Source organism: Pleurodeles waltl, chromosome 12 (genome assembly GCF_031143425.1).
Source record: "Pleurodeles waltl isolate 20211129_DDA chromosome 12, aPleWal1.hap1.20221129, whole genome shotgun sequence".
In the NCBI taxonomy this organism is placed as follows: domain Eukaryota; kingdom Metazoa; phylum Chordata; class Amphibia; order Caudata; family Salamandridae; genus Pleurodeles; species Pleurodeles waltl.
Genome location: NC_090451.1, coordinates 509,068,227 through 509,084,654, shown reverse-complemented (window position 1 = coordinate 509,084,654; position 16,428 = coordinate 509,068,227). Strand labels below are relative to the sequence as shown.

At 46.0% G+C, this 16,428-nt stretch overlaps 1 protein-coding gene across 1 annotated transcript in view; it reads left to right on the top strand.

Moving 5' to 3' along the window:
- The window catches only part of LOC138268004 (endonuclease/exonuclease/phosphatase family domain-containing protein 1-like), a 100,468-nt gene that overhangs the window by 69,723 nt on the left and 14,317 nt on the right, over nt 1–16,428 (top strand). The gene's annotated exons all lie outside the window — the stretch shown is intronic.

Here is a 16,428-nt window from a genome sequence, read left to right as displayed (position 1 = left end):
TTTGTTTACCATCATGGCCAGGCCCGGGGACAGCAACAGCATGTACCCTCTGCAGGCTCTTGCCTGTGCCTCAGCTACCTCTGGGCCTGGGTCTCCACAGCTTCCTAGGCAGCCATCTTAGTTTTCCTCTGCACGTCTTGGCTCAATCAAGCCAGCACAGAGGATTGTGGAGCGATCTCCTCCTCCTGGATGCTGACAGGTCAATCACGCCACATGCAAGAGAATTATTAGAGCCACTGCATTTTTTAGCTAAATCACTGGAGATACTTTCTATTTAATATAATGTTATTATAAGTTCTAAAGCATATTATAACAACTATTCATACTTTGAGTGTCTCCTCTCCTTGTATTCCCAATCCAAGATGGCCGAACCTATTCAATGAATACCTCACATCCTGTTTGCCACTATATAGGGAAGTCATTTTTAAGTCCAGTTGTAGAACAATTGTGCTTTCTTGATTGCTTACTCACTGGATTTTTGAAATCTCTAACTTCTCCAGTTTGTGCCTTGACTCCTCTAAATATTTTGCATTGCTGCTTGTCCTAACTGTTGTAAGGATTTTCTGGTTTCCTGATTTCCTTCCTGCTGCTAATCTTTTCTGGATAATTTCTAGACACCCAGTTTAATTCTGGCAACTGGTTTTATTTTTGGGTTAGAAGACTGTTCCCATGCACCAATCGCCAAGAGGACCTGCATTTGATGCGATTTTTAAAGGTTTTGCTTCATTTACATTTTGAAGGTTTTTGCTGCTTTACAAATAAATAAATTACCATTGGGCTGTTCGCAAACCCTAACGTAGGCGCACACACACCCCGAAATTCCAACAGAAAAAAAACATGGGTGCCACGAGAAAAACTGCCCGAGTAAAAACTTCAACTCTGACCTGACAAGAGGAGGTAATAAAAAGTAGTACAACCAGGGAGGAGTTGCTCCATTCCCTTTAAAACTGTTTCTGAATTGCTGATATAATATGAACTTTGGAATTGATGGTCCGTGAAATTGATGCAGCCACTCTAACCTAGTGCAGGGCTGCTCCGCACCTGGAGGCCAGAAGACAAATAAGAGATCATAAGATAAAGCTCCTCTTTGTGTGAACCCCCCGCCCCACACCTAGAAGAAACTGGATCTCCTGAGAAACCTAGTTGATCTTCTTCATGATCTAGGGATGGTCAAATGGCAGATACCGAAGAAGGTGAACAAACGGACATGAAGCAGCTCTCGGAGTCAACAGATAAATCCTGGTGAGGGAAGGAAATCGTTTCTCCCCGTCTGCCATGTGCATCAGAGAAACTATACCATTTCCTAAAGAGATTTTTTTTTACATTCTAGTTTAATGAGCAGTCCCATTGTGGCTTCTAACACCGTGCTCTTAATTCCTACTGGGAGAAGAGCGAGGAAGCATTATCTTTATGGAAATGCTTCCTCAGGATCTTCTTCACACCAGAAATCAAGTGAGGAAGGGGCAAATACAAGAAGAAATAAATTAAACATAAAGGCCCTCTAGAGGGAGGCACCAAAAAACGCCAGCAACTGCTCTCTCCCTCCGAAATTCCGAACATCTATGTTCAAAAGAAGGATGAACAATCATAACTGTGCCGAAATAAAATATTTAAACAATATCATGAACATTTTCCTTGCCACCTGTAAAATAGCTAACACAAAGGGTAAGCTACATTCATTCTAATAATGAAGGAAACCCCGTATGTGGGTCCTTTAAAACCCCCAAAAAATCACAGGGCCCCCCTGAAAGTGTAGAGGAAGCAAGTACACCCTCATTACTGGTGCTCTTCCCGCTATAGGGAAAGACTCTGTGCGTCCTGAGCCTCCATCAGGGAAACAGCTTGTGGGCTGCTGTACAGCCTCGCCCGACCCCCCACGCAAGCCATTTTGTGAACGCGGGACGCTGCATTGCAGAACTATTGCCGGCAAACTTCTTGTTGGAAAGGAAATACAGCAAGCTGGTGCTCTACTAACTTACCACAGCCGACATGATTTTAAATAAATGACACTGCGGCATTTCTCCTTTGCTCGCGTTAAATATTTCATTAAAAAAACAGGCAGGTGTAATGCTAAATTTAACAACCCTGGGTCCTTATTTCAAAATTTCAAAATTTACCTTCAGGCAAAATAAAGTACAAACATTAAAAAATACCCGAGAAAGAGCCCACCAATACTGTCCTGAAAGCAGGGCTTTAAGTGGGATGAAGAAAGGGGAGGGTCTCTAAAAGGCACATGGTCTGTGTAATTAAGGGTGTGGCTTAAACACAAAAACTAAGGCCCTCTTTGGACTTTGGCGGTCAATTTCACTGACCGCCAAAGCCCAACCTGCCAGATGACCGCTAGTGCTGGCAGTCAGCAGACCGCCATACTATGAGTGCTGGCTGCTTTCCACCATTTTTGGGGCGGTGAGCAGCCAGCAGTTGTGCTGGTGGTCGCTTCTGCAGAGGCGGGTCCCTCGCCGGCACGGCCACGCAAGCAAGACTCCTCCTACTGTATTACAAGCCGTAATAAGGCTTGGTGGAGTCCTGCTGGCGTGGTGGTGGTGGCGGCAAGGGAAGACCGCCAGGACCCATCCACTCCCGAACATCCCACTGAGGAGGTAAGTGGGCGTCCGAAGGTGGGGAGGGGGTCTGTGTGTTTGGGTGTGCGTGTGCATGTTTGGAGGGGGTGCTGAATGCATGTGTATGCGAGTGAATGAGGGTGTATGTGTGCGTGAATGGAGGTGTCTGTGATGATGAATGCGAGTGAGTGGGTGCGTCTGAGTGCATGTTTGCATATGCTGAATGGGTGTGTATGCATGCGTTCGTGAAGGGATGTGGGGTGTGTGTGAAGGTGTGGACGGGTGGGGGTGTGTGCATGTGTGCGGACATGTGTGTATGTGTGTGCCAAGTGTGGGACCGCCAGCGTTTTGGTGGCGGGGTGACTGCCGCAGAAAGCCTGGTGGTTTGCAGCCTCGTAATCCGAAGGGCAGGCTGAGGCCTGCTGCCGGGTTGGAGCTGCTCCCCGCTGGCTACGGGGATGCGATCGCACCGGCGGGCCTGACGGGGTTGTGGAGGCTTGGCGTCTGCCAAGCCTCACAACTCTTAATGTGACGGTCCTTACCACCGGCTCCGCAGCGATAGCACCACCAAGGTGAGGCTGGCGGTCTCATGACTGCCAGCCTCATAATGAGGGCCTTAAATGTTTATGATTCCCATAGTATGCCAACAAGTTGGTATTTTGGTTCCTCTTTGAGCTTTGTTATTGCATCCAAGATATGTAACACAACCTCTGACATACACCTAAAACCAGCCAGCAAAGATGAGCAGTAGGTGATGTGAAAGAACAATAGTTCTCACATGTGTGCAATGTTGTGGGGGTTCCCACTTTTCACACCACCAATTATGAATGGAAGCACACCTCTTGACAAGTTTTGTGGTAGGTAGGGCTTGCATTAACAGACACTGAATAACGCAAGTACATATCTTGACAACGAAAAACAATTTGGTATACTACATCACACATGTACAATATTTACATCATTCTTCCGGATCAGGTCTCCACTGCTAGGACACATTGTATATGTGATACTTAAGTAAGCACAGTACTTTGCGGTACTACAATTGCAGGTGATCTTGGGCAATGTGCAACATTTAGGGTCAGATGTACCAAAGGGTTTTATCCATTCTGTGTCTATGGGAAAATGTGTTCGTACCTATGGGCCTCAGTGAAGAGGTTCTATAAGGCGCTGGTGGGGATTGTGCAGAAGCCCTTGTTGGCAGTTCGAGGCAAGTGGGATGCCCTGCTGGGACGAGGATTCGCTGACTCGGATGGGTTAAGATATTGGTATGTCCCAAAAGTATCTCCAGGAACACAAGACTAAAATATACCCAATTCAGTTATGTCCATATGACTTGTCTGACACCCCATAGGATACAGGTCATATACGGAGGGGATCCGTGGCCATACCCCAGACGCGCAGAGTTAGACGCTGATTTTGGCCACATGACCTGGAGTTGTCCATGCCTGTGTTGAATTAGGGAGGGGGTGGTGCAGACACCAAACACTACCTTGAGGCACTCGCTTGCCTGCACATTGAAGACCTGCTTGTTGGGGTTATTCTCACAACCTCATGCACCGAAAGTGGGAACTAGGTATCTGGTCCTGTCACTTGCTATGGCTAAAGATGTATAGCACTGATGTGGAAGTCCAGGACCGGGCCAGTGGAGGAAACCTGGATTAAGGATGTTACAGTCTGGGCGAGAGCTGAAGAGAAGTCACAGCGCAGAGAAGAGGCCAGTCGAGTCCGTAGACACCTAATTGCGGGATTGTGGATATATGTTAGGGATAATTGGGAAAGTCTAGTAGGAGAGAGGGTAGACGGTGGAGAGGGTCCGGACACATCGCACAGAATAAACACCTTCACTTACACTGATAATGAGGAGACACTGATTTGAGGGAGGGGGAGACCGGTCTGCCCATGGTCACAGCGATGCACCAGACTATGAAAAGGTGGGAGATGAGAAGGCGGGGCCCCTTTTGTGGGCCTTGTCGGCCCTTGATTATTCCCCTCCTGGGAACCGGTCCTCCTTCAGCCACATTGCCGGTTTTATTGATTCACGAGTGGCTGGATTGACAGTGGAGCTTTCGCTGCCTTTAGGTGAATTTGTTCTCCCTTGCACAGCCCATTCCACCCCGTCATCCTTCCCACCCACTGCAGGCAGGTAGAAGGCTTGCGGCACACTCCCTCTACATAGTGGTATACAGTTGTTTGGAAGGTCCCCAGAGACAGGTGAATGGCTGATTTGCTATTAATGTACTAGTTACTTACATGTATGTAGACTGTTTAAAGGGCTCCCATTGTTCTTTCTATCCATTGACTTACTGCATGATAGGGCCTATACCTGAGGGCTTTAGGATCCGGGGAATGTCAAACCGTAGGGGTAAGCCACACAATCTATGTGCGGTTACAAACCAGGATGCTAGACATTTTGCAATTATACACAGGCGACTTTGAAGGTATAAATGACCCCATCCCAATACACTATGTAATCACTAGCTCAACAAGATAGTTGTTACTTAAAAAGGATGTATTTGCATAAAGCTGTGAATTGTCTGTCTATACTGAACAAAATGCAAATAAACATATGTTTAAAACCACAAAAAAGTAAGCACAAGACCTGCAGCTGAGTTGTATATTACAGAACCAGTAACCAGGGAAAGGGTGACCGGAACTGGATATAGTGGGAAGCGAGACAGCAAGACAGAGGGTGGGGGAGGTATACCGATGGTACGCGACAACTAGAGAAAGGACAAAGGGTGAGACTGGGAGAGAAGACAGTAGACTTAGAAGATCTCAGCGAGAGGCTAAAGAACACTACGGAGGAACATAAAGTAAGAGGGTGTCATTGTGGAAAAGAGAGACACAGTTAAATCAAAGAGGAAGGGATACAAAGTGCCACAGAACAGACGGTATAAAACAGGAGATAGATATAATAAAGGCGAACCTGACAGGAGGTAGAGGTGCGAGAATGTGGAAAATCTAAACTGGCAAGCCCACCAACTTGCAAGGATTATCCACCTCAGTCCAAGCATTGCTTGGGTTTTTCAGAACCCCAGTTCCCATACTCAATGCTTGTGTGTATATAAGAACATGAAAGTGCATACCGTTGTCTAATAGAATCATGGTCTTTGTGTCCATCTTGTATCTGAGTTTAATTTACAAGGAGCTTGCAGTTAGAACTGTTCCAGGAGCCCTACTGAAAGCAATGTAACTCCCACAAAAGTATATACATAAATCTAACTTTTATATGATGGTTTTTTCTTAGTGCTGAGAAAACATGGACTTCGCAATTTTTTGTGACACCGAAATGCAAACGCTGTTAAAAACGGTTTTACCTATCAAAGCCCCTTTTGTTCTTTTTGATCCTCACTGGCACATGCAATGACAAAAATAGCACTAAAAACAGTCAGAATTTAGAAAAACACTTTGAAATACTTACAAGAATCACAATAAAATAAACACTGAAAACAGGAAAGCTTAAACATATATAAGAAGCCAGACCTATTGGTATTACCACTGCCTGTTTATCATGAGGTGGAAGAACCTGGGTTTTCGATTGTCGGGGTGAAAACCCTTCTCAAGCAACAACCACAATCCTTGTCAGAGTGAACCACAATAAGTCACTAAATTAACGTGATAAATCCTCCAGTAGCTTGGCACAAAAGCAGTCCAACTTAACATTGAGGCACAGTCTTAAGTATTTATGTTGCACTACAACAGTAATAAAGTGAAAACACAACACAAGAAAAATCCCACACCAATTTAGAAAAACAGAGCATCATTTATTAAATAAAACAGCACCAAAACAAATTAAATCCAATCCATTGAACCAGAGTTATGATTTTTTTTAAAGTTTTAAGTGAAAAATGGTACCTAAAAGAGCAAAGTGCCAAATGCGGGCATCTAGTTGCATGACACCAGGGCAAAGTCAAACGTTATGGGCGATTGTGATGGAGCCTGGTTCGGCTACAAAGCGTGGATTGGGCATGGTCTTGACTTACCTTCTGACGTAGAACTCATTTTGAAGGAAAGTTCCTGAGAATGTAAAGTTCAGTGGGGCATGACAGCTGGCTTTGTCAGAGGAGGGGGAGTCATCGTCTGGGAGTCGCTGGACAAGGCTTCAGTGAATATTTCTATGTCAGACTTTATCACTTTTTGGAAGCTGAAAATCTCTAGCAGGATGAAGCTGCAGGCTATAGCTATTGAGGCCTCCACAAGGTCAGATACCCTTTCAGAGAGCTACCGCTGTATAGGATTTGCTGCTGTGGAGAAGAACGTAGCGGGAGATGCTGCAAATACAGGCCAACTGGTGATGCACCTCGGGTGAGCAGATAGGTCTTGGTCTCCTGTCAGTTCTCAGGCCACTTTTTGATGGACATTTTTCTAAGTCCCAAGTTGTAGGTTTAGGCTGGAGGAGCGCAGTTACACAAATTCAAGGTCCAGGACGGGTTGGGCACCACTTGGGGCGGGGGGTCAGGACTCGCTCCGGGCAGAGGCCAGGTGCAGGGTTCAAGGTCTCTGGAGTTTATGTCCCTGTAGCCTACATAGGAGCACAGGCAACTAACCCTTTGGAGAAACTTTGGTATTCTAGGGATCAAGCAGCAAGACAGGCCTCAAACAGAGGACAGTCTTTTGAGGATACAAAGCAAGAGTCAAGTAGCAGGACAGTCCTCTGAAGTACGAGTTGATCCTTCTGGCGGTCCTCTGCAGGTCCAGGTGTTTACTGAGGAGTTTGTCTGAGGGTCCATTATTTATACCTGGTGCCTTTGAAGTGGGACAAACTTCTAAGCTATCACCAATCTGGTTCTGAAAATGTCCTTCCTTCCCCTGCCCAGGATCCATGTGGTCTAGGGTGACCAAAGGCTGGTGTCAAGTTCCTTTCATCCTGGTAAGATGGCCCATCCTGTCAGCACTTAGTCCCACCTCCTTTATCTCACTGTCTCAGAGGAATACACAATGGTTAACTCCCAATTATTCACAGTCATGTGACCCAGGACATAAGCTATAAGCACCAAATGGTTAGGACAAGAAAATGCCAACTTTGTAAAAGTGGCATTTCCAGAATTGGGACCTAGAATATGGCTTTAGCATTAAAAGAAGATTTTAAACTACAATTATTTTGAGACCAAACGTGACACTTTTACCTGTTCCCAATCAAATGTTACCAAGTACTATGGTACCCAATGCTAGCCTATGGGAGAGGTAGTCCTCACAGTAGTGAGAAACAAATTTGGGAGTTTTTCCCTACCATGACATGTAAAACTTAAAAACATGTCCTACCCTTTAAATACAATACACCCTTCCCAAGGACTGTTTTTGGCCTACTGTAGGAAGCTGGCCTGGTTTGTAGTAGGTACCTTGTGTACTCACACCTTATACCAGTTCCAGTTATCCCTTATTAGTGAAGTAGTAGTGTTCTAGCAGCTTAGGCTGATAGAGGTATCTATAGCAGAGCAGCATAGGCTGAACTAGGAGACATGCAAAGCTCATGCAAAACCACTTACAGTTACACAGTACTTATATACAAGTAAAGACAATACTCAGTGTTACCAAAAATAAAGGTATTTATTTGGGTGACACAGTACCAAGAATATCTTAGAGACAATACTCCTTCTGTAGGTAAGTATTATACACAATATATAAACTAGACACCAAAATTAGACAAGTAAATAGTCATAGAAGAATGCAAACAGTAGGAAATCCTATAGAATGCAATGGGAGAAAATAGGTCGATGGGCAACACAAACCATATACTAAAAAAGTGGAATGCAAATCACAAATTCCCCCCCTAGACAAGTGTAGTGTGTGCGGAATCACTGGGAGAGTAAGAATACAGTAAAGGTAAGTAAATTACCCCACCCGAGAGCCCAGAAAAGCAGGAGTAAAGTACTGCAAGTTTCCCTAGGACACACTACACCTCGTTTTGGGGATTTTGCAGCAGCCAACCAAGTCTGCAAAGGACAACTGCTGGATTATTGGACCCGAAGACCTGCAAAGGAAGGGGACCAAGTCCAGAAGTCAAAAGAAGTTCCAGGGAGGAAAGGAGACCATGCCAACCCAGAAGAGGGTGCAAAAGAAGAGTCCCTGGTTAGTCGAAGACTGCAGGAATGCACCCTAGGAAGATGCCAGCGGGTTCCTGCATGATGCAAAAGATGTCCCACGGAGTGAAGATCGTTGCAGACGAGATTTCGTGTTGGAAGTCGCCAACAAGCCTTGGCTACGACAAAAGTACGTTTTGTGCCAAAATGGCGCTGGATGGACCCAGGTGGGACCTGTGGGCCTCAACTCTGTGTGAGGACGAAGAGGGGCTCCCAGTACTTTAGAGAGCCCTCAGGATACCAGCCAGCACCCACAGGAGTCGCAGGATCCGTGTTCAAAGGAGGTGCAAAACGCATTTGATGCAGCACAACAAAAGAAGGTCCCACGCCGCCGGAGAACAACTCAGCGAGTTGTGCTTTGCAGGATGGAGTGCTGGTGACCTGGGCCAGGCTGTGCACGAAGGAATTTTGCAAAGAGTGCACAGAGGCCTCAGGAGATGAAGAAGACGCAGTACACAGGGGTAACGTCGCTCTCAGGGAAAGCAAGGTCTTACCTCCTCCAAATTGCATCAGCGGGACCTCAGGACAGTCTATGTCGATTATTTCCACCCTCTGTGTCCTTAGGAGCATGCTCGTCGCTGTGAGAGGAGTCCCAGGGTACCGGTCATTGTCTTGAAAGGTGCCTGCTTGGAGCAGGGGAGTGACTCCATCACTCCACAGGAGTTTTTTTCTGTCCTTCTGGTGCAGGATAAAGGCAGGGAGTCCCCAGAGCATGCACACCATGGAAACTGTTGCAGTTGCTGACTTGGAGCTGAGGTTGCTGAAGAAAAGTGTCTCTTGTAGACACTTTGTTGCAGTTACAGCGTTTCTTGGAGCAGGCTGCGGTTGATCGGAGGTCAGAAGAGTCTGAAGTTACTGCAGAGGATTCCTGAAGGAATCTTGCAAATAGAATCTTAAGAGACAAACAGTTAGGAGCGCACCTGCCTGACATCCCAGCAATTAATCTGCCCCATTGCATCATGGTAGATGTAGTATCTTAAAAAAACGAACTCCATTAATTTTTAAATATTTCACCTTTAAGTAGGTACAGCCTTTACTGTGCATCTCTGGACACATGTGTTTCTGGGTTAGTCCCTTCTTCAGCAGAGAACATATTTGTGGGGTGCTGGGAATGCTGCCATAAATCACCCGGTTTCAGTACCTCTTTCCTGGCATGCTGGTGCCTGCTCCAGAGCTCGTCAGCCCAGTAGCTCAAGGGAGCCTTTAAAGTCACAAACAGTTAGGAGCGCACCTGCCTGACATCCCAGCAATTAATCTGCCCCATTGCATCATGGTAGATGTAGTATCTTCAAAAAACGAACTCCATTAATTTTTAAATATTTCACCTTTAAGTAGGTACAGCCTTTACTGTGCATCTCTGGACACATGTGTTTCTGGGTTAGTCCCTTCTTCAGCAGAGAACATATTTGTGGGGTGCTGGGAATGCTGCCATAAATCACCCGGTTTCAGTACCTCTTTCCTGGCATGCTGGTGCCTGCTCCAGAGCTCGTCAGCCCAGTAGCTCAAGGGAGCCTTTAAAGTCACAAACAGTTAGGAGCGCACCTGCCTGACATCCCAGCAATTAATCTGCCCCATTGCATCATGGTAGATGTAGTATCTTCAAAAAACGAACTCCATTAATTTTTAAATATTTCACCTTTAAGTAGGTACAGCCTTTACTGTGCATCTCTGGACACATGTGTTTCTGGGTTAGTCCCTTCTTCAGCAGAGAACATATTTGTGGGGTGCTGGGAATGCTGCCATAAATCACCCGGTTTCAGTACCTCTTTCCTGGCATGCTGGTGCCTGCTCCAGAGCTCGTCAGCCCAGTAGCTCAAGGGAGCCTTTAAAGTCACAAACAGTTAGGAGCGCACCTGCCTGACATCCCAGCAATTAATCTGCCCCATTGCATCATGGTAGATGTAGTATCTTCAAAAAACGAACTCCATTAATTTTTAAATATTTCACCTTTAAGTAGGTACAGCCTTTACTGTGCATCTCTGGACACATGTGTTTCTGGGTTAGTCCCTTCTTCAGCAGAGAATTAATGGAGTTCGTTTTTTGAAGATACTACATCTACCATGATGCAATGGGGCAGATTAATTGCTGGGATGTCAGGCAGGTGCGCTCCTAACTGTTTGTGACTTTAAAGGCTCCCTTGAGCTACTGGGCTGACGAGCTCTGGAGCAGGCACCAGCATGCCAGGAAAGAGGTACTGAAACCGGGTGATTTATGGCAGCATTCCCAGCACCCCACAAATATGTTCTCTGCTGAAGAAGGGACTAACCCAGAAACACATGTGTCCAGAGATGCACAGTAAAGGCTGTACCTACTTAAAGGTGAAATATTTAAAAATTAATGGAGTTCGTTTTTTGAAGATACTACATCTACCATGATGCAATGGGGCAGATTAATTGCTGGGATGTCAGGCAGGTGCGCTCCTAACTGTTTGTGACTTTAAAGGCTCCCTTGAGCTACTGGGCTGACGAGCTCTGGAGCAGGCACCAGCATGCCAGGAAAGAGGTACTGAAACCGGGTGATTTATGGCAGCATTCCCAGCACCCCACAAATATGTTCTCTGCTGAAGAAGGGACTAACCCAGAAACACATGTGTCCAGAGATGCACAGTAAAGGCTGTACCTACTTAAAGGTGAAATATTTAAAAATTAATGGAGTTCGTTTTTTGAAGATACTACATCTACCATGATGCAATGGGGCAGATTAATTGCTGGGATGTCAGGCAGGTGCGCTCCTAACTGTTTGTGACTTTAAAGGCTCCCTTGAGCTACTGGGCTGACGAGCTCTGGAGCAGGCACCAGCATGCCAGGAAAGAGGTACTGAAACCGGGTGATTTATGGCAGCATTCCCAGCACCCCACAAATATGTTCTCTGCTGAAGAAGGGACTAACCCAGAAACACATGTGTCCAGAGATGCACAGTAAAGGCTGTACCTACTTAAAGGTGAAATATTTAAAAATTAATGGAGTTCGTTTTTTGAAGATACTACATCTACCATGATGCAATGGGGCAGATTAATTGCTGGGATGTCAGGCAGGTGCGCTCCTAACTGTTTGTGACTTTAAAGGCTCCCTTGAGCTACTGGGCTGACGAGCTCTGGAGCAGGCACCAGCATGCCAGGAAAGAGGTACTGAAACCGGGTGATTTATGGCAGCATTCCCAGCACCCCACAAATATGTTCTCTGCTGAAGAAGGGACTAACCCAGAAACACATGTGTCCAGAGATGCACAGTAAAGGCTGTACCTACTTAAAGGTGAAATATTTAAAAATTAATGGAGTTCGTTTTTTGAAGATACTACATCTACCATGATGCAATGGGGCAGATTAATTGCTGGGATGTCAGGCAGGTGCGCTCCTAACTGTTTGTGACTTTAAAGGCTCCCTTGAGCTACTGGGCTGACGAGCTCTGGAGCAGGCACCAGCATGCCAGGAAAGAGGTACTGAAACCGGGTGATTTATGGCAGCATTCCCAGCACCCCACAAATATGTTCTCTGCTGAAGAAGGGACTAACCCAGAAACACATGTGTCCAGAGATGCACAGTAAAGGCTGTACCTACTTAAAGGTGAAATATTTAAAAATTAATGGAGTTCGTTTTTTGAAGATACTACATCTACCATGATGCAATGGGGCAGATTAATTGCTGGGATGTCAGGCAGGTGCGCTCCTAACTGTTTGTGACTTTAAAGGCTCCCTTGAGCTACTGGGCTGACGAGCTCTGGAGCAGGCACCAGCATGCCAGGAAAGAGGTACTGAAACCGGGTGATTTATGGCAGCATTCCCAGCACCCCACAAATATGTTCTCTGCTGAAGAAGGGACTAACCCAGAAACACATGTGTCCAGAGATGCACAGTAAAGGCTGTACCTACTTAAAGGTGAAATATTTAAAAATTAATGGAGTTCGTTTTTTGAAGATACTACATCTACCATGATGCAATGGGGCAGATTAATTGCTGGGATGTCAGGCAGGTACGCTCCTAACTGTTTGTGACTTTAAAGGCTCCCTTGAGCTACTGGGCTGACGAGCTCTGGAGCAGGCACCAGCATGCCAGGAAAGAGGTACTGAAACCGGGTGATTTATGGCAGCATTCCCAGCACCCCACAAATATGTTCTCTGCTGAAGAAGGGACTAACCCAGAAACACATGTGTCCAGAGATGCACAGTAAAGGCTGTACCTACTTAAAGGTGAAATATTTAAAAATTAATGGAGTTCGTTTTTTGAAGATACTACATCTACCATGATGCAATGGGGCAGATTAATTGCTGGGATGTCAGGCAGGTGCGCTCCTAACTGTTTGTGACTTTAAAGGCTCCCTTGAGCTACTGGGCTGACGAGCTCTGGAGCAGGCACCAGCATGCCAGGAAAGAGGTACTGAAACCGGGTGATTTATGGCAGCATTCCCAGCACCCCACAAATATGTTCTCTGCTGAAGAAGGGACTAACCCAGAAACACATGTGTCCAGAGATGCACAGTAAAGGCTGTACCTACTTAAAGGTGAAATATTTAAAAATTAATGGAGTTCGTTTTTTGAAGATACTACATCTACCATGATGCAATGGGGCAGATTAATTGCTGGGATGTCAGGCAGGTGCGCTCCTAACTGTTTTAGAATCTTAAGAGAACCCACAGGAGAGACCCTAAATAGCCCTGAGAGGGGTATTGGCTACTACCTTATCAGGTAAGGACCTATCAGGAGAGGTCTCTGACGTCACCTGCTGGCACTGGCCACTCGAAGCCCTCGTGAGTGCCCCCACACCTTGCAAAGCAAGATGGCTGAAGTCTGGGACACACTGGGGTGGTGATGGACAGGGGAGTGGTCAGTCCCCTTTCCTTTGTCCAGTTTCCCGCCAGAGCAGGGGATAAGGGGTCCCTGAACCGGTGTAGACTGGTTTATGCAAGAAGGGCACCATCTGTGCCCTTCAAAGCATTCCCAGAGGCTGGGGGAGGCTACCCCTCCCCAGCCTGTAACACCCATTTCCAAAGGGAGACGGTGTAACACCCTGCTCTCAGAGGAAATGCTTTGTTCTGCCTTCCTGGGACTGGGTTGCCCAAACCCCAGGAGCGCAGAACCCTGTCTGTGAGGTGGCAGCAGCTGTAGCTGCAGTGCAAGCCTCAGAGAGCTGGTTTGGCAGTACTGGGGGTCCATGGTGGAGCCCCCAGGATGCATGGAATTGACTCCCCAATACCAGATTTGGAATGGGGGAACAATTCCATGATCTTAGACATGTTACATGGCCATATTCGGAGTTACCATTGTGAAGCTACATATAGGTATTGACCTATATGTAGTGCATGCGTGTAATGGCGTCCCTGCACTCACAAAGTCCAGGGAAATGGCCCTGAACTATGTGGGGGCACCTTTGCTAGTGCAAGGGTGCTCTCACACTTAGTAACTTTGCACCTAACCTTCAGCAAGTAAAGGTTAGACATATAGGTGACTTATAAGTCACTTAAGTGGAGTGAAAATGGCTGTGAAATAGTGTGTGCACTATTTCACACAGGCTGCAATGGCAGTCCTGTGTAAGGGTTTGTCATGAGCTCCCTATGGGTGGCAAAAGAAATGCTGCGGCCCATATGGATCTCCTGGAACCCCAATGCCCTGGGTACCTAGGTACCATATACTAGGGACTTTTAAAGGGGGTCCAGTATGCCAATTGAAATTGGTGAATGAAGTCACTGGCCTACAGTGACTAATTTAAAAGCAGAGAGAGAGCATAAGCACTGAGGTTCTGATTAGCAGAGCCTCAGTGACACAGTTAGGCACTACACAGGCATGCACATTAGGCCACAAACTGTGAGCACAGGGGTCCTGGCTAGCAGGATCTCAGTGAGACAGGCAAAACATAATCATAATGACACACACTCACAAACATGCTAGAAAGAGGCTACTTTCTCACACCTACCATAGAGGTGATTTATTTGTATTAAAAAGGGAGGTTAAAGCCTGTCAAAAGGTTTATTTTACCAGGCCGAACTGGCAGTGTAAGACTGTGTACAGGCTGCAATGGCAGATCTGGGACATGTTTCAAAGGGCTTCTTAAGCAGGTGCCACAACGAGTACTGTAGGCCCACCAGTAGCATTTACTTTACAGGCCCTGGGTACATTTAGTATCACTTTACTAGGGACTTAGAAGTAAATTAAATGTGCTAATTGGATGTAAGCCATTTGTAGCATGTTTAAAGGAGAGAGCACAAGCACTTTAGCACTGGTTGGCAGTCCTAATTAAAAAAAAGTGAAATCCAGACAACAGGAGGGGAGAAGGCAAAAGCATTGCAGGAACACCACAACAAAGGCTAACCGATCTAACATGAGGGTACACACAATGTAGTGGTGCAGTTCATTTGTGGATTTTGTTGAGGTCTTGGAGGTGCACATGCCCACACACGGACCAAGTCAGTCTTGAGTAATGTTTGCCAAGATGTCGGGCTTGGCTGAATGAGTGATGTCACACACCCTCATGCCTAATAGTACAAAGTAGGTGGATACTTTTATTAGCAATCACTGTTTTATGGAATACTCCCCTCTATCCTCTGGGTACAGGGGAATATTTCATTTGGGAAGAGGCTCGGCTGGAGACAGATTAAGTAGTGGTGATACGTGGAAAGAGGGACTGTTCTTTGGCAATTCTCTTGTAAAGTTGCCTTCCTCGTACTGAGCTCTTTCTTTCCTGTACTGTGAAAAGGCAAGCTCTCAAAGATGATAACCGATTCAGAGAAAATAAGGTTTCTGGAGAGGCAGTTGTTCTGCACCCTGTTGAGAGCGCACCTGTGAAGCTCCTTTGAATGAAACAGGCCATGATGGCATAGAACTCGAGTAAGATAACAAAAGTAAGAGTTGCATTAAACCTGTTGTGAGCCAATGGTGAGGGATACCTCATGGCCGTCTGATCCCCTGAACTATTCTTAAGGACATAATAGACCTTGACCTAGCATGTGACGAAGTATAGAGGGCTCAGTAGGAGAACAATAATCAGGCCAAGGAATCAGACGACTATGAGGGCAACCAAGGCTATTCCTTCAGTCAGTCACCACCTTCTGACCTGGAGGGTTGTTTTCGGGCATTTAGCATCCAACGGTCCGGACCACAGGAATTACACGATCCTGCTGCTGTATTGTTTTCTGCAAAATATGGACTTTCCATATAGTCCATCATCTGCTGCATAATCTGCAGATTGGTACAAAAATCTTTTGTAGCTCAAATTGAACAAAAGTTACTAAAAAGGTAGAGACATAGTGCGCAGTGGAAGACCCTTGGCAAAGTTGACTGGTATCCGTTCTGTTGCTTATTGGTGTGTTTGGGTGTTAAACTGGTTCTAATTAAATTAATTTTTGCCCAGACAGTGCTAATGTGAAAAAATGACTAAATCATACGATCACAAAATCTGCCACATTAAGCTGCATTATTTGCCTTTTCTTGCTGCGTAATTTAGTGCTCTCCTGCTGCATGATCCCTGTGACCCTGCTTGTCGTAGAGCGTCATGGGCAGTCTGATGCATTAGTTCTTTTAGAGAAGGGAAGGGAGTTCCCTCACATTGATTTACAGACCAGAATTGCCAGCCTTCCAGGACCTTTACCATTCCCATAGCTGGTGGGGAGCACCAGGGATGAACGACACAAGCAATAGGAGGTTGGTGATTTCTGAATCCCAGCAAGAAAGAGCAAACTCAGGGAGTCAGCTGGTAAATTGTTGCTAATGATGGGTTGCATGGAGACTTGGCACTCTTCCTGCAGGGTGACAAGGTCCATTCTGGAAGTGGAGAGACCATTTACAGTGATATTGCCTGTT